This window comes from Camelus bactrianus, chromosome 12, assembly GCF_048773025.1.
Source record: "Camelus bactrianus isolate YW-2024 breed Bactrian camel chromosome 12, ASM4877302v1, whole genome shotgun sequence".
Taxonomy (NCBI): Eukaryota; Metazoa; Chordata; class Mammalia; order Artiodactyla; family Camelidae; genus Camelus; species Camelus bactrianus.
Genome location: NC_133550.1, coordinates 4,320,111 through 4,342,611, shown reverse-complemented (window position 1 = coordinate 4,342,611; position 22,501 = coordinate 4,320,111). Strand labels below are relative to the sequence as shown.

Genomic DNA, 22,501 nt, shown 5'->3' with positions numbered 1-22,501 from the left:
AGGTTCCCAGTGGCCTGAGCCATGCACCAGATTTGATGCAGGAACTGTTCCACCAAAAGAAATCCCTTTGCCATAATATCATTTGAGGAAAATATTATGCTTTAAGGCTCTAACAGTAAATCGTAGAACAAAGCATGGAACATTTATTGTAGTTAATACATGTTCATGCAAAAAGAAATGATATTTTCATTAAACAATGTTGATTTTAATAACTTTTACTAATGTGAATATTATTACTCATAATTTAAGTAACCAAATAAAACCACAGTTATTTATTATGAAGTTTGAAAACTATTTACACTGTCTCTCAAATAGAGGTAGCTTTATTAGAAGACTGAAGGGTATTTAAAAGATGGAAAAATACCCATGATGACACCATCATTTTTATTAACTAAATATCAAGAACTGTGCAGGGTTAAGATTTAACCCTCTGCAAGCTGTCAAGTTAGCATGAGGTAGTTTGTGGATGCTGCCAGAAGACAGGAGACTCCCCCAGGTTCAGAGACAAAGAACTTCTTGCCAGCACAGCAGGCAGCTTGGGGTTCATGTTCATGTTGGTTCCTGAGTTTCTTTCCTTTTGCTGTTGTAACAAAGGACCACAGACTCAGGGGCTTAAAGCAATACACATTCATCATCTCACTGTTCTATTGTGCAGAAGTGCAAAGTCATTGTCAGTGGGCTAAAACCAACGTGTGGCCAAGGCTACGTTCCACACCGAGGCTCTAGGGAGGGATTCGTCTTCCTACCTTTCCCAGCTTGCAGAGGTGTTCACACTCCTTGGCCCAGGGCCCTGTGTCACTGTGACCTCTGCTGCCACTTTACATCTCTGTCTCTGACTATATAGATATAAAGGAAGAGTCTTCTACATCTGGTATGGACCCTTTTTCCTAAATGGACATTGTATCTCTATTTATGTGCAGATTAAAACCCCTTCCCTCCAGGGTGTGGTGGCATCAGCTCACAAGATTACCACTCTGGGCTTTAAGTGTCCTCTTTGTATTGTCACCTGGGAACTTCTCTTTCCATAGTTAGCTCTGTGTTACATTTGTTGTTGTATTTTACCCGGCATTACTGAAAGTTTTACTTAAAAGCGATCCTAATTAGCTCTGTTTACCTGTTTCCTGAGCTGAAAGCTTCAGTTCTAGAGTATCTGTTTGATTTCTCTTAAAAATACATTCCAGTATATTTCTCTGGTGAAAGTCTTTACCCTGTTGTCTATTCTCCCATAATTTCCTTATTTTCTTGAATATATTAAAAGTATTTTATAGCCTTTATTGGTAACTCTGAAGCCTACATCACCTGGGGGTTTGCATCCTTTGTCTAATGTTTCTTATTCTCATATTATCCGTTATATAGTCTTGACATGTTGCATGTCTTGAAATTCTTTATTACATGGCAGACATTGCAAATGAAAAATCCATATGTTATTTTCCGTGAGAGGTTTTCTACCTTCCTGTTAGGCAAACAGGGTGAGGGACTGATCATGTCGCTCCAATCAGGCGCTGAGGTGGATCAGGACTGAAGTGCCTTTTTTCTTAAAACAGCTTTGAGGTATACTTGGCAAAGTAATTTTCACACGTATAAAGTGTACAGCTAATACGTTTTGACATAAGTATATCCCCAAGAAACCATGACCACATTCAAGAGAGTGAACATACCCATCACCCACAAAGCTTCTCTCCTGCCATTTGTTGTCCCTCCCTCCCTCCCCATCTCTTCCCCTGGAAACCATTGATCTGCTTTCCATCACAACATATTGGTCTGCATTTTCAAGATCCTTGTATGAATGGATTAATGCAGTATCTACTCTATGTTGTCTGACTTCTTTCATTCAGTGTAATTATTTTGAGAGTCATCTGTGTTGCTGTATTAATAGCTTATTTTTCTTATAGCAGAGTATTGTTTAGTGCTGAGTTTTTCCTGAAGAGTTTGTTGTGAGCAGTGTTTGGATAGACCATCATTTGTTTCTCCATTTACTTTTTGATGGATGCATGGGTTATTTACAACTTGAGCTATTATAAATAAAATTGCAGTGAATATTTGGTTACAAGTCTTTATATGGACATATGCTTTTCTTTTCTAAAGCACCAGATGAGGAATATCTGGGTTATATGGTAGATAGGTATTTACCTTTTTTAAAGAAACTGTAAAAGACTTTTCCAAAATGATTGTACTATTGTAAATTCCTTGTGGTGTGTATCAGCTCTGGTTGCTCTACTTCCTTACCAGCACTTTGTAAGGTCGGTCTTTCTAATCGTATTCATTCTTGTATGTATGTGTACTAGTATCTCACTTTGGTTTTTAAAAGCATTTCTCTGATGATTAATGGCATCTTTAATCAGCATCTTTTCATATGCTTTTTATCCATCTGGATATCTTTACTGAAGTGTGTTTTCTGGCCTCATTCATTCATTCAGGTGTTTGCATTATTATTGAGTTTTGACACCTCTTTATTCTGGATCAGATACAAAGAGAGACCTTTATCAGATATATGATCTGCAAATAGCTTCTGTCTATGGCTTGTCTTTTCATTTGCTTAGCAGTGTTTAGAACAGCTTTGAAGAGTCTTCATTTTGATAAAGTTCACTCTATCAGTTTCTTTTTAAAATACATTATACTTTTGGTGTCATAGCAAAGAAATTTTTGCCAAACCCAAGGTCATAAAGCTTAAGCCTATGCTTTTTCTCCTAGCTGTTTTATAGTTTTAGATTTCCTATTAAGATCTATGATCCATTGTGACTTAATTTTTGTATATTTTGTGAGGTGTGGATCAAAGTTCATTTTTTTTTTTTTTGCATTTCACTATCTAATTCTTCCAGCACTACTTGTTGAAAAGATCCTTCCTCCACTGCATCCTTTTTGAGAATCAATTGTCTATATAAGTGTTGGTTTAGTTCTGAACATTCTATTCTGCTCCATTATTCTATTTTCCTGTTTTACACCAACACCATACTTTCTGATTACTGTAGTTAAAAAAAAAAAAAAAAAAGGCTGAAAATCAGATAGTGCAAGTCTTCCAACTTTGTTTTTCTTGTTCAAAATTGTTTTGGATATTTGGGATCCTTTGAATTTTTATATGAATTTTAGAATCAGTTTTAAAATTCCTTACATCCTGTTCTGCCAAATTTCCACCCATGTCTTTGGCCATCTCCAAAGCCACATTTTCTGAAGAAGTCTCTCTAGATCCCAGGTGAAAGGAATTTCTGTTTCATCTGTGCTCCAATCACATTTGATAATATTTGATTACATTTATTCATATTTGGCTGGATGTACTTTGTGATCTTTCCTGCCATATAGTAAATCTCTCAAGATTTGGAATCTTGACTTGGTTCCGTCTGTCTGCTGAGAAAACTAGTTCTATGCTTTGCAGGAGTGAGCCCTGCAGTAAGAGGTATCTGCAGCACACATCTAGCTCACTGCTTGCATATCGTCAAGGAATCCTGCAGATTTAGAATTGTTTATTGATTGTTGTCTCCAAGATGGCTCAGCCTTTTTTATTTCTATTGCTACTGCTGCAGTTTCAAAGGAAAATGGGCTAATTATTTTCCAAATAACAAAACATACTGTAATTGAGCTATGACCCAAATTATGTGCTGCTCTTTCTTAACAACCTGCTTAGTGTTCACAGGTACCTTCACTCATGGAACTTTTGGGAGAATGTCATATCCTCAGAGATAGCAATGCAGTCTTTGGCAACCTGAGCGGTAGTATCTGAACTCACTCCTGCTGTTTTTCCAGTGCCCCCTCTAGCCCTCCTCCAGCCCTCCATGGGGGGCCTGCAGTTCTTCCCTCGAAAATCCTGTTGCTTCTCAGGAAGAATTCCCTATGAAACATATTCATGTCCTTCTTCTGGGGACATTCAGTCCAGAGACCTGACAGCAGGGGAAAATGTTTAGACTGCTTTTGGTAGAACGTAAATTCTTCCATACTTGTTAGAAGCAAATCCAATGAGGAAACTGTGTTGGCATCTAACAAATCAGGATAAATGTCTGATGAGGAAGATCAGCTTCCCCATCCCACTCAAGTGTCATGTTGATGTGACGCTCACCTTGGCTAACATTTTCTCCTGTGAGCAACGTGAAGTTCAAGACGTTATGAATGGCTTTTTGTTTTTCTTCCTTAGTCTTTCCACATTCACTGTGTCTGGTGAGATTATATGAATCCTGCTTATTTTCAGCCCAGCACTAAGCTTTTTAAAAGGATCACGTGTTTAAAAGGCTAGTGGACAATTTGTTAGAAGATTGAAATCCTTAGACTTTGGTCCTAGAGTTGAATCTTGGTTACTGGTGAATGAGAATTCCCGTTAAAATTTTAAATTCAGTGATATAAAGTTTTAAAAATAGTTAAATATTAGTCAATTTCATTAAACACTATAGCAGTTATTTACTTTTAAGCCTGTCTCTGGGGCAATTTTGCAATGATTCCCTCCCTTTATTGATTCCCTCTTTATCAGAATCCTTGAGAGGTCCCTGTCATCATTGTCAGTATCATCATCATCATCACCACCATCATGGAACTGATTCCTCTGGGAGATTCTAGGAAAATAAAGAGCTGGACGGGGTTATGTGCAGGTCAGTGTGTGCATATACAGTAAGAACAGTTGTCAGACATTAGATTCAAGATACCCATTCCATTTAGAGAAGAATGTGGTCATGAAATCCTGATGTGCTGAATGAAGGAAGCGATGGGAACAGGGTAGTCAATGGAAAGGAGGAGGAAGTGAGCGAAGCGGGGAGCATAGGTCCTTGGTTAGGTGATCAGCACATTGGTGAGAAAGAGGGGAGTGTGATGGCAGAATCATGTCCCTCCCCGGCCACAGGGTAGCCACCTGTGACATGTTACTGTACATGGCAAAATGCATGACAGATATTTTAGGACAAAAATCTTAGAGGATTTCTGTCTTCTAAATTGTCTATCAGTTAGCATTTTAAACCCATGATACATTATTAAAGATTAGTGCAGGGGGACAAATAAAAAGGATTCATATAATCTCACCAGACATACTGAATGTAGAAAGGCTAAGGAAGAAAACCAAAAAGTCATTCATATGTGCCTTGAACCATAAAATGCTCATGAGAGGAAATGTTACACAAGGTGAGTGTCACAGCCACATTCATAATGCCTGAATGGGATGGGACAAGGGGATCCTGAGATGAGACAATAGGGTGAGTAGCCTGGATTGTCCAGGTGGGCCGAATGTAATCACAGGGGTCCTTGAAATGGAGGACATTTCCCAGCTGAGTTTAAAATCAGAGGGAGTTGTAGCCATAGAGCAATGTTCAGAAAGGCTGCTGACCATGAAAATGGAGGAAGTCGTGGGGCACAAGCTAAGGAAGGTGGGTGACCTCTGGAAACTGGAAAAAAACAGCAACAACAAGGAAACATTCTCTTCTAGACCCTCTAGAAGGAAGGAACCCTTGTGCTACCTTGAATTTAGCCCAATGAGAACTGTGTTGGATCTCTGACCTCCACAGCCATAAGCTGATAAATCTGTGCTGGTTTAAGCTCTTAAGCTTATGGAAATTTCTTACATTGGTAGGAGGAAAATAACATAGTGAGCCGTAGTGTAACGGATTAAAGGTATAGGATGGGGTGTGGAGAGGATTCTGACATTTACAACTAAAAAACAACCAGGTGAAGTGGGAAGGTGTTTTAAGGAAGACCTACCTGGCATGGCTGTTAAGCAGACTGGAGCGAGGGGAGCATTGGAGTTAGATGAATCAATTAAATCTCTACCAGAAAAATAAGGAATAAAATGTAACAGGGCTTCAGTGATAGTGGATGTAGGAATGGAAATGGGCAGAGAGACATAAATATTACTTTGAAATTAGCTACAGGTTTGATGACTGCATGTTGGGGAGACTTAGCCGATGTGTGGACTGAATGTTTGCAACCCCTCAAAATCCATATGTCGAAACCCCATCTACCAGGGTGATGGTATTGGGAGGTGGGGCCTTTGGGAGGTGATTAGTAGGATAAAATGAGGTCATGAGAGTAGAGCCCTCATGAATGGGATTAGAATTCTTATACAAGCCCCCAGAGTGCTTGCTTCTCTCTGCTCTCTGGGATATGAAGATATTGGGAAGACAGCCATCTTCGAGCTGGCAATCCTCTCAAGGATACATTGACCTTGAAAGTCTCAGCCTCCAAACCATAAGGAATATGCTGGTTGTTTAAGCCACCCGACCCACGGTAATTTGTTACAGCATCCCAGACTGACGAAGACAGTGGAGAATGCCTCTGAGTTTGGCACTGATTGCCTGGAGAATGCTGAAACCCAGGGAAGTGGGCAGCACAGACGTTTACTCATTTAATCCTGCCAACACAGTAGGAGATAGAGTCTACATATTCCTCGCTACTTAAAAGGTAAGGAAAAAGAGGCACAAATAATAACAACGACAACAAAAACAACAATAATTTGTCCAAGATTCACACAGAACCCCCTGGAGGCAGAGTGAGAATTTATACTCAGGCAGGCTGGCCCCAGAGCCCCTGCTCATAACTAATAAGTCAGATCACCTTGCTTATGTGGATCAGTTTTTTTCAACTGTGATATGAGGGTACTGTGTCCAGTAACTTATAATTTCAAAATACTTCACTGTAACGGAATCATTAGTCACAGGCCTTACAAACCACAGAAACCTACACATAGAAAAATAACTCTTTAGATCAAGATAAACAATAACGTTTTTAAATATTATACCTGCTGGGCCTTTGCAATAAAATGTCTTTTTATAATTCTGTCTGGCTACAGAATAACTTCATAATCCTGCATGTTGCTGGTGGCTCCATGTTGGACAGCACGGGCCTAGAAATTTTAAATTACTTGCCCAGACTCGCCCAGGAAGCTCGTGGTGGGATCCGAGCTATAGTCTGGGACTTTTCCTTCCTATCCAATAAGTCCCTCATGGAAGTTTAGAAGCTTCTCCTTTGGTGCCCAGCTGTCTATCCATACTTATAACATCTTGTCAGGTGTTCCAGCCTGCTCCTGAACATCAGCCAGAACCCACTTCTGCTCTATTTTGTCCAGGTAATACCTTCTAGCAACTTCCATTGCCTTCTTGGCATCAGTTCTTACCTGGAAGGGTAGTGGCTAGAGGTGGAAATGTGTCCACATGACAGGTTTTTCATAAACATAGCAGGAGTGGTCAAGAGAATAAAACGTCAGGAAGATGAGTATAAGCAGGTCATTTAATATACCAAATGGGTACTTTCAATGTCTGTGTTTCCGAGTCCAGGCTTGTTCTGCTCGTGCATTACAGGCCAATAAATCAGGAGACCAGGTTTTGGGGGCAAGAAATAGCGACTTTAATTTGGAAAGCCAGCTGAGAAATGGTAGAATAATGTCCTGGGGAACCATCACCCCAAGTCAGATTTCAGGCTCTTCTTATATTAAAAATGGGAAGTGGGAATGCTTGGTTGTTGCAAACTTGGTGTATGAATTCTTTGTTGTTAGAATCCTTTGTTCTTGCAGCTCTTCACCTGGGTCACATCCGTGTAAACCTCCAACAAACAAATGTTGTTTTTTATTCTGTAACTTGTTATCTTTATGTGAATAGAAAAGTGTTAATATCCTTCAAAGTCAGAGCCTTGAGAATAGGGTCTCCTGTATATTTCAGGCTCTAGGCAACATTGTTTTACAAAAGGTGCAGAACCAACAAGACTAAGCCTAGGAAACAGGGCACAGGGTTAAAGTCATAGGAACAGATCTAATATGGAGTCAGATTTTTTCTTTCCTATTTCAGTAGTGCCATGGAGAAGGCAGTTTGGGCAGCTTTTTGTAGGGTCCTGGAGGCTTTCTCTCTCAGGCTCTGTGTGCCTCTGTTGAAAATCCTTCATAGCTATCTGGCCTGCTGGAAAACCACTCCGCCTGTTTTGCCCTGAAGATGTGTTCTGTTTATAACTGATCTCTACTTCTTGGAAAACAACTCAATAAAAACTCAGTTGGTTTTCCACCAGCCATGGGCAGGGGTGAGGAATAGCACTAAATTATTTTATGAAAAATAATAAAAGAAGTCTTAAAACAGCACTGGGCACATAGGAGAGAGTCAATGAATGCTTCCTGGCTGAAATCAAAAGTGATGGCTCAGTGATTCCATGGCTGCTGTATTTGCTGAGCTTGCTACTCCTTTGCTCAATTACACATTTTTTTAACTGAAAAAGAAATACATGCATGTGGTTAAAAAATTTCAAACAGAGCACAAAAATACACAAGTGAAAGAAGTTTTCCCTCATCCTCTCTTCTTTCAGCCCTCCCTGGAGATGCCACTGTTTACAATCCTTTGTGTGTTTTCCAGATATGCTATGCACATTCCGACCTATGTATGTAAATTCCTTTAAAGTATTACTTATTTTTAACTTAAAGGGATTTAAATCCTCAAGTGTCTTCTGCCCTGGTAATAGAAAAGAACAAATCTGACTCCATATTAGATCTGTTCCTTTGACTTAACCCTGTGCTCTGTCTCCTAGGCTTCATCTTGCTTGTAAAACAATGTTGCCTAGAGCCTAAAATATACAGGAGAGCCTATTTTGAATGCTCTGTCCTTTAAGGATTTTTAACACTTTTCCATTCATATAAAGATAACAAGTTACATAATAGAAAATAACGTTTGTTTTGTTGGAGGTTTACAGGGATCTGACCCAGGCAGATAGCTGCAAGAACAAAGGATTCTAACAACAAAGAATTACTACATCAAGAAGATTGCAAAAACCAAGCTCGTAGGAAAGGAGACTGAAATCTGACTTGGGGAGATGGTTTTCCAGGACATTAGTTTGCCATCTAGGTCTACAGAAAGTTGCTATTCCATGCCCCAACACCTGGTCTCCCAACTTACTGGCCTGTCCTGCATTAAGGAGAATGAATTTGGACTCAGTAACACTCCTATCTTCCTAGCAAGCTGGGCACTGGAATTGAGGGCAGCTATCCCACACCCAGGGACATACTGTGTGCCCTTGATGGTTCCCCGAGGGTGGGGAGTGGTTTACCCAGGAAGGATGGGGACTATGCACCAAAACTCAGGCAGTATGCTCCTTTTGGGATCTGACCTTGTACCTCCCGCTCCCCGCCAGCACAACACCTGGGACAGTGGAGGTAAGGCAGAGATCTTGCCTGCCTGTGTCCCAGCGTGTAAAAGGGGAATATGTACTCTTTCCAAGGTAGTTCTGAGCGACAATACCTGCGGGTGCTTGGTTCCCAGAGCAAAAGGAAACCCAGCTCCACTTTGGGGCAACGGGTGTGATACCCGTAGGGGTCCTGCAGAGGCCTTGGGTGGAGGGCTGGGCCAGGGAGGTAAAATATGAGCTGCGGGCTTGAAGGGTTAGAGAAGTGTGCAGAGGCAGGACTGCTGCCTCCTTCAGGATGCCCCCAGAGTTAAAACTATTTCTCTCCATCACTGCTACTCTCCTCCACCCTCCAGATCCCTGCCTTCTCTCTGCTCCTCCTGTCCATGTCTCTCCCTCCACTTTTCCCCTTCTCCCATCCTCCTCCCATCTTCTCCGTCCCTCGCTTCCCCACCTTCTCTTGCAGAACCCAGAGAGGATCGCTGGCCCTCCTGCGCATGCGCAGTCTGTGCCAGCTGGACCGAGGGTTGGAAGCTGCAACTCCGAACCGGTCATCAGCCCCAAAGGCTTCTCAGCTCTTTCGCCCGGTAGGACTTTGGCTCCTGCCCTGGCGCCCCGGCCACAGCTGTCCAGGGCCAAGTGTGCACCTGCCGCCTCTCGCCCCAGCCGGGCTCCCCTCAGTCCGCGGCTGGCGTCCCCTTCCCCTCTCCCGCCCGCGAGTCCTCTCCTCCCGAGCTGCCTCTCATCGGGCGCCGGCCCGTCCCCGCCCCTAGGCGGGCTGTGTCCCGGGCGGGCGGGGTCTGCGGACCCGGACGGGGGCGGGCGCCTGGGGCTGGGGCTGGCCTCCGAGAGGGGCTACAGCCCGCGTCCCCCCCCCCGGCTTTCCCTGCCCCGCGACCCCTGGGCTGCCCTCGTCTCCCTTCCCCTCTCCCTGGGGGCCAGCTCAGTGGTGTGGGCGCTGCTCCCCGGGCTGAGAGCCTCCGGCTGTGAACCCCAGCTTCTCCTGGTGGAGTCGGGAAAAGGGAGCGTCAGTGCTGAGCGAGCTTCCGTCTCCTCCCTCAGTGTTTCTGCCCCAGGTAAGTACCTTGAACACTTTCACGTGTTATGATGGCGGTGCTTGATGATGTCACTGTTTTTATAGTGATAGGGATTACAGTGTTGAAAGCAAGGCTTGATTCAGTTAAAAATGAGCTGAAGGCATGAGGCTGTGACATCCTCCATCTTTCCCTCTCCCAGGGTGAAACGTGTGACCGTCGATCTTAAAAAGATAGTTACAGTCCCTAACTAGCCCAGCCCAGCTAGGGTCTGTTAACAGGAACAGCACCACCAGAGGCGTTGGAGACTCAGGGACATTGCAGTCCTAAAGAGCTCCTGGCAAAATTTTGTTTGTTTTGGTTTTTTGGTTCTTCTTAAATTGTGGGGCAGACTAGTTGTATAGAGGGAAAAATAATTGTCAAGAAATATTTTTTCATTTAACGTCTTTATTGTGATATTGTTCACACACCATGAAGTCCACCCACTTAAATGCTACAATTCAGCAGCTTTAGCATATTCACAGTGGTGCAACCATTAATATTCCAGAACGTTTTCATCACTTCAGAAAGACCAGTGGAAATGATTGACCTATACACACCTTCCCAGTGCTGATTCTTAAGAAGATTCTTGGTTGTTCCTGACCATAAATTATCTTGTTACCCATAAAAAATCTGGTAGGAAATCTAAACAGAATTGTATTGAATCAGTCTATCAAAGCAAGAAGAATTAATGTCTTTATGGCATAAATTTCTTCTACCCATGAAAATATCTCGGACCCTATATTTTCATATTTCCAGAGCCTGGCCCATGGGAAGTCCTCATTAATTGTTGGGTTTGTGAATGATGAGATTCTATACATCGTTAGTTGCAAACTGAAGCCTTTCACAGAAGAGAAAAGAAACTCAATGAAGCCAAGTGACTCTCTGATGGTCAGAAAGAGTGACAGCCAGTGCTGGAGTGATCCAGTGGACTTGGTGTTTGTAACCAGAATTCTCCAGCACCTACAGCTAATGGGATCAGAGTATTCTTTTATTTTTTCTAAATGGCGTTGCTTTTATTTTTACATATTTTTTAAAATTATTTTTTATTGAAGTGTAGTCAATTTAGAATGTTAGTTTCAGATGTACAGCAGAGATTCAGTTATAAACATATGCATATGTATCTATATATCTTTTAGATTGTTTTTAGTACAACTCATTACAAGAAATTGAATATAGTTCCCTGTGCTATATAGTAGGTCCTTGTCATTTATTTTATATTTATTAACGTGTATCTGTTAATCCCCCTTTTCCTGCCTGCTAACCACAGTTTGCTTTCTATGTCCATGAGTCTATTTCTAGCATCACCGTTTTTGCTAGTAATATATGCTGGTTGGCTGCTTTCAGTTTCATTAATTCCACCTTATCTGTGGGCATTTTCCTTCTGGTGGGCCTGTGTGTGGTTTGCTCACGTGATATAAGAGTTGTGTATTTGGGAGAACCCCAGGCCTCGTGTAGTGCCTGGTACAGAGTGCCCACTGAGCTGATGCTTGAACTGGGAAAAAAAACAAAGTAAATGTTGGAATTTCCACTATGGTTGAGACTTCCAGGTTTCTATAACCTGTTTATCCCACCTTAATGTTGGCTGCACCCATACTGGGTAATTTGGTGGAACTTCATGGTATGGTGGTGTAGAGACGGGGCCTTGTATGCTTCTTCTCTTTCCGTTTTCTAAGACTCATTCTCCTGGGCCTTCCAGATCCTCCCCCAGAAGTGCCCAAGGCTGGCTTGGTGCTGCGCTGAGGCAATATTTGTTAATAAGGCCCTTTCCTCATCTCTTCTGAGCCTCCGTTTCCTTCTCTGCACAATGAAGACATAGACTAGAAAAGTGCTTTTCAGTTTCTTTTAAGCCATGTTTCCTTTGAGAAACAGAAAATACAAATCTCTCCTCCCATTCAACATATAGATTTTGACACATCCAAAATGTGACATAGCTCTTTGTGGAAAATTGAAGTGATTGTGATTCCAGGTGGCAGAGAATGTGTCTTCAGAGATTTATTGCAGGGAGAGGGCAGGAAAGGGGCAGTATATCCCACTTTCTAGTGTGAGCACTGGAACAGGGGCTTGGGTTAAATACGGTGTCCGACGTGGCCTCTCTCTAATCTTTTTTTTTTTTTTTTGCCTCTCTCTAATTTTGCACAATGTGATAAACTTCTCTCCATCAGTTTCTTAATGCGTCAAGTTGGGGTGATAACAATTTAAGTCTTTTGTGAAACTTTATACACATAAGATATTTGTTTCTCGGTAGAAACAAAACCTGCGAGAGAATCTGGGATTTCTTTAAAAAAAAAAATAATCTTGTCCACAGCACTCTGTGTCTATTTTGAAGTTCCTTGAGGGTGAGTGTTGGGTCTAAAGTCCATCGTGGGACAGGTGGCCCATGGGTCTGTGTTCTGCAGATTGCCCCCTCCTCCCCAGTCCTCTTCCTCTCAGTCCAGGATGAAGTTCCCTAGTAGATTTACACAGAAATCTTGTGGAAATGGCTTTTCATTTTATTGTTTCACGAAGAAGGGCTGCCATCATGATCTCTGTAGTCAGGTTTTGGTGACCTGAAGGCTATGCAATTACGTTTTTCTATTTAATAAAAAGAAAAATTTACAAGAACAAAATTAGGCCTACGGTGGTGGCAAGGGCTCTTGAAAGTGGGGACCATTAGCTTTGTTAGTTTCAGGTGCAGAGGCCTCTGGCCATGAGGACACATCATCGTGCTCTGAAGTTGGAGGGACCAGTGGGCACAGTGGGAATGTTTACTGAGTGTATCTCATGGGCTGGGCATTGACCAATTTCTACTGTGTGTTCCTTATTTGAGACAGTGAGCTCGTTTAACCTCAATAGCCTCTTTAATAAATTAGACTTTTTATTTTGAGATATAATGTAGATTCCCATGTAGTTGTAAGAGATAATATGGAGAGGGCCTACGGACTTTTTGCCCAAATTTCTTTAAAGATTCCATCTTGCAAAGTTGGGATACAATTCAGTAATGACTCACTAACCCTTTGAGGTTTGTGTTATTGCCCTCATTTCTATTCATGATTAAACTGGGGTTAAGAGGAGCACACAGGCCTGCCCAGGTCACCCATGGTTAGTGTAGAGTCGGGTGAAACGTGGGCTTGGGATTTCCAGGCAGGACCATCATGATGCTCTGTGGCAGGGAGCAGCATTCACTTTGCTTGTTTATTCATTCATTCAACAAGCATTTATTGAGAAAACTCTGTGGGTCAGATGCTATCATAGGTTTATCTGATTCTTCAGCAGTATGGAGAATCCGGTAATGTTTCCTTCTTTTTTTTAATCTGAGAAAATTAGCTCTGAGAGATTATAAACCCCCCAAAGGAAATATAGCACATAAATGAGGGATAGTAAATTTGTACAGTTCCTTCTTCTTATGCAGGTGGGACCCTAGGCATTTTACATTTGTAAACGTCCATAATCCAGATATATTCTTGTAAGGCAAGGATTTTTTTTTATTTGAAGTATACTCATGTTTACAATGTTGTGTCAATTCCAAGGTGTTTTTTTTTTTCTTGAATTTGGAATTCAAAGAATATTTTTGAGGGGGGTAAATAGGTTTATTTATTTGTTTGATCTTTTTTAAATGAGGTACTGAGGATTCAACCCAGGACCTCATACATGCTAAGCATGTGCTCTACCACTGAACTGTACCCTCCTCCCTAAAGCAAGTTTTCTTATCAAGTATTCTGCAGCTTAGGAGTTCAAATAAATTGGAGATGAAATCCAGGTCTTTTGATCCTACTGTGTTTCTTTGCATTATATCCTGCTGAGGGGTTTGGAAGCAGTTCCTTTATTCATTCCTTTATTCAGCAGTTTTGAGCACTGACTTTGCATCAGGGCCTGGCTAGGTGCTTGGAAACAGAAAACAAGAAATGACCCTTTTCTGCAGAGGCCGGAGGCCTAGACCAAAAGCTGCGTAATGTGATCTGAGCTGCGGTAGCCATGTGCAGACGCTGAGGACAAACTGTACCCACGGCTTTGCTTGGGCTTCCCCTGCCTTCTGACTGGTACACACCAGGTCACCGCAACCCAGTGAGGCCCGCAGCCCGCAGCACAGTATGTACCTCGGTCTACTCTTCCCTCTCGTCAGGGCCTGCAACATGAACATCCCTGAGTACGTGCAGTGTGCTGAGGACCACCAGACTCTCCCCGTGGTGGTCCAACCCGTGGGGATCATCTCAGAGCAGAATTTGTTGTGCATCTATAAGCGAATCTCCTTGGTGAGGCAGATCAGCCCGTGCGGCTAGCAGTGGGCACTCTGTATCCACTAAAGTCACCACTATGCGCCCGAGAATGGGTGGAGCGGCTTCCAGACCCACGACAAGGTCGTGGGCCTTGTCACCATTACCGACTGCCTCTTGGCCAAGACCTTCGAGAAGCTCCACGTGCAGAGGAGCTGTATGGCACCATGCTTAATGACTCTCAGCTGTTTGTCTTTGTGCTGCATGGGGAGGTGACCGAGCAGCCGCGCACCGACGTGGCCTTCAATTTACGAGGACTGCAGGGTGGTGGAGAAGAGGATCGAGGACTTCACTGAGTCTCTCTTCATCATGCTCAAGTCCAAGTGGCTGGACTGTGCATCCGACAAGTCTGGGGACAAGATCCTCCTGCTCTAAAACCTGTTTGAGAAGGAGGACTTCGTGGGACTGGACACAGAGGGCAGGAAATTCTACCTGGATGCCCGGCCACCCTGGCTGTGTGAAGGGTTGCTTCCCTACATCCAGAAAGTTATCAGCAAGGAGGAGGGCTGTCTTGTAGCCAAGGCGTAAGGGAGGAGCAACCCGCCGGTTTTCAGACATTTAAAAGTGAATCCGCCTTTGTTTCAGAGAGATTCTTTTAGGGTTATTATGGAAACTTACTCCCGCTTTTCAGCCAATTACCCTGGTGTGACCCCTGGAGTTGCTGTCCAATAGAGTAGCCAAAGACACTGATGCTAGGAGAGCTGGGGAGGAGGCTGCTCTGAGCTGAGATGTGCTCTAGGTCAAATGCACATCAGACGCTGAGACTTGTCTAGTAAAAAGAATGCAAACTATCTTGTTACTTTCTTTATTGATTACATGTCAAAATGATAGTATTTTACATACAGTAGAATAAGTAAGATATGTTCTTAAAATAAGTTTCTAGGGGTTTTTTTGGGGGGGTTACCTCTTTAAATGTGGCAACTGGGAAACTTTCTTTACATGGCTCACATTTCATTCCTGTTGGACAGCCTCTCCTGGGACAGTCTCATCCCTGTGCTTATAGATGTCATGCTGAATCCTGAGATGCAGAATGAGGCGCTGGTTGAGCTGGGGGTGGAGCCAGTGTCTCCTGCCTCCCAGGTCCAGCACCTGCACGGCTCAGGACCTCTCTCCCTGCCTGACAACCACCATGCCAATTTAGAACAACAGAAACACTGCCAGGGGCTTCCAAATGAGCTCCTTACGCAGGGAAAGGCGTGTCATGGAGTATGGGGCACAGCAGGGAAAGATTCGTCCTCACTTTGTCCCTGTGATTAGGTCAACGGACCCACTTTGCCTTGGAAGTGCAGACGAGTTCTTCTGGGCTGCCTACCCCCCCAACTTCTGCTCTGTTTCCCTGTGTATCTATTGAGATATCCCTCGAGCAGAAGAGGGTGAGATGCCTTTGCCGAGAGGTGGTCCCCCTTTGCTGGGGAGATTGTGGGAATCTGTGTCCCCCCGGCCTACGGACTCGGGCCTTGACTCTGGAGAGGGCTAATGGCGGTCCCACAGGTGACGGTCGGAGGACCTGGCACGTGCTGTCGGGCCCGAATTGGAGGAGGTGTTCTGCGATTCTCTGTGAGTCTAAAATCAGATTCTACTTTCTGGTTGTTGGTAAGTTGGAGGAGAAGATGCCAGAGAATTGACAAAAAGATAGTCCAGACCAGTCCTGTGAGTGACAGGCACAGGGGACCCGAGTCACAACTGCTTGTGGTGCCTGGCGGGCTCTGGATGAATTTTCACTTCCTCCCCGGACATAACTCTATGGCTTAAGGAAGGGGCGAGGCATATCGAGGCCATGACTTGTACTTTTCCTCGCAGGGCCCTGTGAACTACACGGCTTTCTCCCCTTCTGTTTCTTGTAGATGAGCTGGCAGATGTAGTGGTCTGGGTAAACCTGAGGGCACAGATGCCAGCACCGTGCCACTCCCAGGCTGGCTCCATTCCCGTCACCTGTCACCTCCTGCTCAGTCCCCAGGCGTCAGTGAATGTAGGTGCATCGGTGCAACGTAAGCAGGGACCACCTTCTCACCCTGGACAGAATGGTGGGTGAGCAGTGGAAGCCTGGAGCCCTGCCCCAGCCCCCAGGCCAGTGCCTCCTCTTTTGTCACAGGAGGCACTCGTGATATGTTTGCTCAGCAACTGCTTGGCTCTGAGTCTGCAGACCCACCAGAGAATGCCAGCTTGTTTTTGCCTTTTGAAGTGTGTCCTTGGGATTTGGCGGAGTAGCTGGTTGTGTGCTTAGCCCATAGTGGTTGACACTGTCACCATTGTTTACCCAGAACCTCGTGTACCAGGCATGGCTCTCGGCATCAAAATACAATAGCGCATTAAACCTCCCTCCTGGTGGGTCTGTCTGTTTTGGTACCATAAGGGCTCAGCCAGCATCTGAACGTCAGTGAGTTAACGCGGCCAGTGAGCTCGGTTCAAGTACGCTCTCCTCCAGTCACTTTTACTCCATTGTTGCTTTTACTATTCCACAGTCATTACTTTTTTAAACAATGCTTTGGTGCAGGAACAGAGCCTAATTCTCTCCTGTTACTCTTGGTGGGAGTGAGTAAAATTGTCCAGCTTGAAATGCGACCACATTTTGTAGCTCAAAAGCTGTCTACATGCATCTAGGTGAAGTTTAGGTTTAGGGCGCTGACCACGTTGGGGTCCCCGGCAGCGCCGCTCGCCTCAGGCCCCTGCCTTCCCTGGAACAATAGGTGAGGGTGGGTCTCACCGTCCCCTCATCCCTGTCCTCACCAAACTCACCTAAATTCTTGTAATTGCTGTCAGTTATTTTTGTTCTCATGTGTTTCTAATTTTCGCTGTTCCTCTTTTCCTTTTTCTATTTCCCTTTCTATCTTGTACCGCCCTGTGAGCATGTTGTTGCGTCTGAAAAGTGGACAGTGCACACCCTGCATTGGAAATAGCCAGATTGTCCTCCGTGATGTCCCCATCGCTTTAAAAAGCAAAAACCTTAACAGTTGCCTTGATCCATATATTATCCTAGTCATCTTTTTATTTTCTATTTTTTTGGAATTTTTGCTTTGTTAGCACATCACCCACTGGTGTTTGATACCTGTTAAAATCCTTGCTTTGAGGAACCAGTTTGGTCCTCCTTATGTTTGGTGACAAATGCACCCTTATTAAATTTGTTTGATTGTTTTGAAGAAGTGAGATGCGAATTGATTTAGGCGGCTGCTGAAGGATTTTTTTCATGGAGAATTTAAACTTGGAAAGTCAAAATCTGCAGCATCTTCCTTGATTCTGGCTTTCACACAAACGTGCTTGGCACGCGGTTCCGGGCTGTCGCTGTGTGACGTGAGTGACGGAGCTTCCTGGACGGTGGTCACTGGTGAGAAAGTGGCAGGCTCGGAGATGAGAAGCTGCAGGGGATGCCGTTGGAGGAAGCAGTCACCGGTTTTATGTTTTTTGTTTTTTGTTTTTGCATTCACCTTCCCCGTGCCATTTACTTTACTTTGCCTTCATAGAGAGGCGGGAGCGGGTCTAAACTCCATGCCACTCTTATTTTCCCTTTACGAGGCTGGTTTTTCTGAGTATCAGAACAACATGGTCTTCTCCTAAGTAGCTGGCTCACTTGGATCTGGTGGACACAGGGACCGCTAAAGGGGACCGTAGCTTCCTCTCTGCTCCAGCCAGTGGGCATTCAGATCCGTGTCTGTGGTTTGCCTCAGCAGACATGCAGGCCTCCCTGTACCAGCCTTTACTATTAACCCATGTTGGCAGTAAATAGCTGACTCCATGTCTGTTGCAGCTGACGTCCACCACTGACGGCCTTGTCGTTAGTTTGCGGTAGTGACTCTCCAACACCCCAGTCAGCCGTGAAGTGACTTTGCATTCTCAACCACACCCTGGTTCATCTCACCCGGGAAAGTGTTTGGCCACCACCGTCATGCTGGTCATGAGACCTTGTTTCTCCTTTCATGCTCTGGTCCAATTTTGGACACTTCATCATTCACTGACTTGGTCTCGCTTGAGACAGGACAGACTTTCTGAAAGAGTCCATCACATTCTGGGGGGGAACAGAACAGAAGTAAGAGTAGCAAGTAGGTGTCTAAGCTATCTGGGTTGGCAAATGCAGGCTGGGATCTGTGAAGGCTGGGCTGTGCCTTGGACACAGGCCTTTCCCGTGGCTCCCGATAGCCCAGGTGGCGGAGTGAGTACAGCCTTGCCTGGGTTCCCCCATCCTCATCTGCTCACTGGCAGGTGTGTCTGCTAACAAGGAACTGCCCAAAACCTCGGGCCCTTCAAAGTTCAGACCACAGGAGAACCTTGAGTCCCTTCTCCTGGGCCTCCTTTGTGAGAATCCAGTGCCTTCTGAGGTGACCAGCGGCAGGAGATGCCTCCCCCTCCAGGGAGCTCTCTTCGGAGGACTGTGACGCACTGCACCTTGCTATGAGCTTGTGGGGTTCCATCCGTGGTCCTTGCAGAACCAGACTTCAGACTGGCTTAGCGATAGAAATGACAGGACTGATTCCAGGGCAGGGCCGGGGGGAGGAACAGGGGAAATTGAATGTGACCTCAAACACCTAGGTGGGTTCTGGGTCTGTTACTAAAATCGGGAGCCTGGGAGGTACCTGCCAGGAATCAAACTCTAGAGTAAATGGTGGACATGAGGCATTTTTAAGATTCCATTTGTCATCCAAGTTAGGACTTCAAAGAGGCACTCGGTTCTATTGCCCTGGGGCTCAGGTGAAGGAGCCGGACCACAGATACACGTTGGGAGTCGTCATTCTTAGCTGGTGTTCACAGCCGTGCAGGTGGATGAGCTCATCTCGAGAGGTGCAGACTGAGGCTGAGTCGGGGCAGGGCTGTGCCTGGGTTGGAGGAAAGCCCAGACCATGCAGCTTTGGTGTGTCAGTCAGTGGCGTTTGGGATTTTCAGAGCAATGGCATTTATCCTTAAGGGTCCTGGGGGTGGGCAGGGCCACCCAGGAAGAAATCTGAAGGGAGGGTTGTGGCCACACCTGCGCGTCTTGGGATGATGCAGAGGCTGCATGGTCCGGGAGGGGAACCTCCTTGGAAAATGGAGTCGGAGTGGGGAGTGGGGAGAAGGTAGACACTCTCAGCTGTGAGGGAGGGACAGAGGCCTAGGGAGTCTCCATCCTAGCGGACTCTCTTTCCCACGAACAAAAGGCCAGCAGACAGAAGATTTGAGGTGAGAAGGGACGGGCGCTGGGAGAGGAGCAAAAATGGAGAATGGTGGTTGGACAGTTCTGGAATAGTCTCCCTGTAAAATAGAGTTAAAAGAACCCAGACTCTTAAGAACATTGATAGCAACGTTGGAGGAGATAGTCCTTTTTCTGGCCTCCTAAATGTAAGGCATGTATCCGGGGATACACAGAAGAATCGGGCAGTCTGGTCCGGGGGCTTGACCCTTACCAGGGGGAACAATGCAAGTTTAAATGGGGAGAAGGGCAGCGGAGGGAAACTAGCCAGGCCTCGTGTCAGGTACCAGTCGGCCGCACTACTTGCGTGTTGCATTCACATCCATGTCTCCCAGGTGGGCGGTGGCAGCCCCCTTTTGCAGATTGGGAAGCCTTCTCAGAGGGGTTAAGGAATTAGTCCGTTTAGCGGCTAGTCAATGCTGTAGCAGGATTCAAGCAGGGCCTTGTCAGACTTCAAGGGCATGTTTTATCTACTAATTCCGGTACCTCCCTGTTGTACCTGGATTGGTGAATTGGGTCAGTTTTGGAGCCTTTCACAAAGAGTACGATTTAAGTGCCTCAGGACTGTTTCACAAAGCTCAGTGTTCTTTAATGGTTCAGAAGCACCGCAGTGATTTTCGCCCCACAGAGGTAATGTCTTACTCCTTTGATGCTGACGTGGTTGCAAATGAAGTACAGGTGCAAAACCAGACTTAGCAGCTTCTGAAGGGAAACTCTCCAGTTCTCCCTTGATAGGCTTTCTTCCACGGGATGTAACCTGCTGCAGCGTAGATCTGAGCTTTCCGTATGGAGTGAGGGTTTGATATCCAAAGTTAGCAAAGAAGGTTCAGAAGGAGAAAATCGATGTTAACAATTTATTTTGGGGTTTCATTAGACAAGATGCACTATCGCTTAATGGCCCATATAACGTATGTAATTGAATACAGAATATCGCATTCCTTACTTTCTAATGAGAGCTGTCTTGCAACGTAAGGTTGTCTGCTTTGGAAATTCAGCTCAGCCACTAGGGTGCCTGTCAGTGTGTTGGTGTGATTGTATTTACACAGTGCATGTAATCTGGGCTTCCTCAGCCCCAAACACTCCAGTGCAGAATCATAGGCTGTAGCCATCACTTAGTTACACATATACTTCTACAACTATATGATACAAAAAAAAAAAATAAAATAAAAGAGAGAGAGAGAGAGAGATTGCCTTTATCAAAGTCCCTTTGATTTTAACTGCAAACTGTTGTTGAGCAGCTCTGGTTTCCTTTGGATATGAATATGTACATTTCTTTGCATGTAACTTGGATTTTAGACTAGAACACCAACCTCTTGCTTTCCATGAGCCACAAAACTCATAGCCAAATGACATACGTATGAAACATTTTATTCTTTTCTTCTGAGACAGGATCCTTGAATCTGGGACTTGGGCTGTGATTTTGCTTTTTGCTCTTCCCACCCCTCTTGTTGTCTCACTCCTTTTTCCCACGTGGCCTCCAAGAGGTCATGGTCTCCTAGGAGCAGGTGGACAAACACCTGTTGGTCGCCAAGCAGTCCTGCTGTAGAGGGAGCCCAGCCAAGAGCTAAAGGACATCATCAGAGAGGGCTTCCTTGAAGAAATGGGCTCTACATTCAGTTATGAGGGCAGAGTAAGATTCAGCCAGGAGAAGGAATCAAGAGGGTGACTCAGGTGGCAGGAGCAGCCCGGGTAGTGGCCTGGAGGCTTGTGGGGTGGGGACTCGGGGAGAGTGCACTGTGTGGTCCAGGGTGGAGGGTGCCCCTGCTTGGAAGGACCCTGGAGTGGGCCTAGGGATGGAGGGCTTTGGAGGAGCTTGGTTTCTTACTACAACTGACACAGAAGAGGCAGTGAAGGGTGTCAGCAGAAAGTGACCCTCAGGAGAGGTACTCCTGGTTTTGCTTCTGATGTTCTACAGAAAGAAGGGGTCCGGGTGGGCGAGAGTAGCTCTGCCCGTCCCTTTGAGACCCACCCCTTCATTCATTTATTCATAACACATGCAATTCTGAGTGTCCAGGGGAGAGAGGGTGGACTCACAGTAGTAAGCAAAATGTATTGCTTCTTGAGAGCTTAGCAGTGTCAGAAGTTGTCTTAGCGTAGAATGTTCTAAGAACACAGCAGGGGCACCTAACCCAAAGTGCAGAGGTTTGAGGGAAGGAAGGCTTCCTTGACAAACCGTCAAAATGAGCCTGGAGGCAAGTGGGAAGTAGCAGCAGGTCAGGGGGCACCTGAGGTCATTGGGGACCTGGGTACTGAGGTGAGGCTGGACGAGCAGTGTCGCGGGTGGGGCTAGAACTCTACCAGGGAGCCTCTGAAGGGTTTGAAGTGGGGGTTACGTAATCAAATTTGTGCTTTGGGAAGGCTGTCCTGGCTCCGTGTGTGTGTGTGTGTGTGTGTGTGTGTGTGTGTGTGTGTGTGTGTGGAGCGGGGAAGAGGGGGAGAGTTCCACCAACTGGGAGGATCATTAGAAGACCATTGACAGGCTGGGGTGCCACCAGTGGGAGAGGGGCGTCGGGGCTGCTTGGGGACGGCAGGGGCAGTGTGGATGCCGGATTTCCTCATGGGGAGGGCTTATTAACGGGGACCCCCTAGCGGCAGCTTGTGGCTGGAAGAAAACGGATGCAGCCAGGTGGACTTTTCTCTTCTTCCCTGCCTTGTGTGATGATCTTAGCTCAGCGAACATTTGGAAAAGATGAGCTAAGTTTCAGGGTAGCCCAGGACTTTGTTGAGCTCGTCCGAGTGAGATCTGATAGGATTTAGGCTTGTGTTGAGATCTGCATATTCAATTAGCTAGAAACGTCCCGTCTTTTGGATTTCCATAGGGGTATATATTCTTGATAAAGATTGCTTTCTTGGTGAGAGGAAATTTAATACAGCTGCTGTCTTTCTCAAAAAAAATCTTATCTTTTAAGAAATATAATATTCAAAAGAATAGCAAAATTTAAAAATGATAAAGTAAGGCT

The 22,501-nt window shown here is 45.1% G+C and overlaps 1 protein-coding gene across 18 annotated transcripts in view; it reads left to right on the top strand.

Annotated features, from left to right (window-relative positions):
* Positions 1-22,501, top strand: part of LOC141579336 (uncharacterized) — a 150,204-nt gene that overhangs the window by 15,224 nt on the left and 112,479 nt on the right. For 13 of the 18 annotated variants that reach the window (XR_012510511.1, XR_012510510.1, XM_074374518.1 and 10 more), the window contains 2 exons: positions 6,207-6,366; positions 9,417-10,136. The gene's annotated coding sequence lies outside the window, so the exon portion shown is untranslated. Of the gene's footprint in view, positions 1-2; positions 3,319-6,206; positions 6,367-9,416; positions 10,137-10,892; positions 11,312-14,235; positions 14,316-22,501 lie in introns of those variants that run through there. The other 5 variants (XM_074374513.1, XM_074374510.1, XM_074374509.1 and 2 more) reach the window with 4 other exon arrangements.